Raw genomic sequence first — 1,000 nt, forward strand, 5'->3', positions numbered from 1 at the left:
CCGGAAATATATATATATAATTTGATCAAATTTGAATTGATAGTTTTGTATGAATTTTTTTTTTTTTTTTTTAATTTTTTTATAACAACTTTCTGGAAGCAAACACACCAGTACTTTGGTGCAAATTTTTAAAAAATTGATCGAACATTTGATCATATTACGATCAATCGAACTAATTCACTAGAATCGATCGGATGTTTGATTGATCATTTGATCTATCACGATCAATCGAACCAATTCACTAATATCGATCGGAGGATCGATCGGATGTTTGATCGAGCATTTGATCCTATCATGATCAATCGAATTAATTCATTAGGATCGATCGGATGTTTGATCGATCATTTGATCCTATCACCATGATCGATCAGAAGTTTGATCTATCATGATCAATCGAACTAATCCATTAGGATCGATCGGATGTTCAATCGGATGTTTGATCCTATCACGTTCAATCGAACTAATTCATTAAGATTGATAGGATGTTTAATCGAATATTTGATCCTATTACGATCAATCGAACTAATTCACTAGGATCGATCGGATGTTTGATTGAACATTTGATCCTATCACGATCAATCAAACATTTAAATAAGAATAAGAAATAGAAAACTTCAATAATAGTATTAAAAAAAAAAAAAAAAAAAAATTATTAATTTTTCTAAGCGTTTTAATTTAATAGGAAAAATTGTTATATTTAAAAGGAAAAAAAAATATTTATTTTTTTCACGATCGATCATTTGACCTTATCACGATCGTTGGAATGAATGTACTAACTAGGACCAATCGGATGTCTGATCAAACATTCAATTTCAATTGTTTCAATCATTTGATCTTATCACGATCAATCGAACTAATTTATTATGATTGATCGGATATTCGATTAAACCTTTAATTTTAGTTGTTTCAAGTTTAATCGATCATTTGATCCTATCATGATCGATCGAACAAATGCACTAGGATCAAATGGATGTTTGAACAAACCTTTAATTTCAATTGT

Source organism: Corylus avellana, chromosome ca1 (assembly GCF_901000735.1).
Source record: "Corylus avellana chromosome ca1, CavTom2PMs-1.0".
Taxonomy (NCBI): domain Eukaryota; kingdom Viridiplantae; phylum Streptophyta; class Magnoliopsida; order Fagales; family Betulaceae; genus Corylus; species Corylus avellana.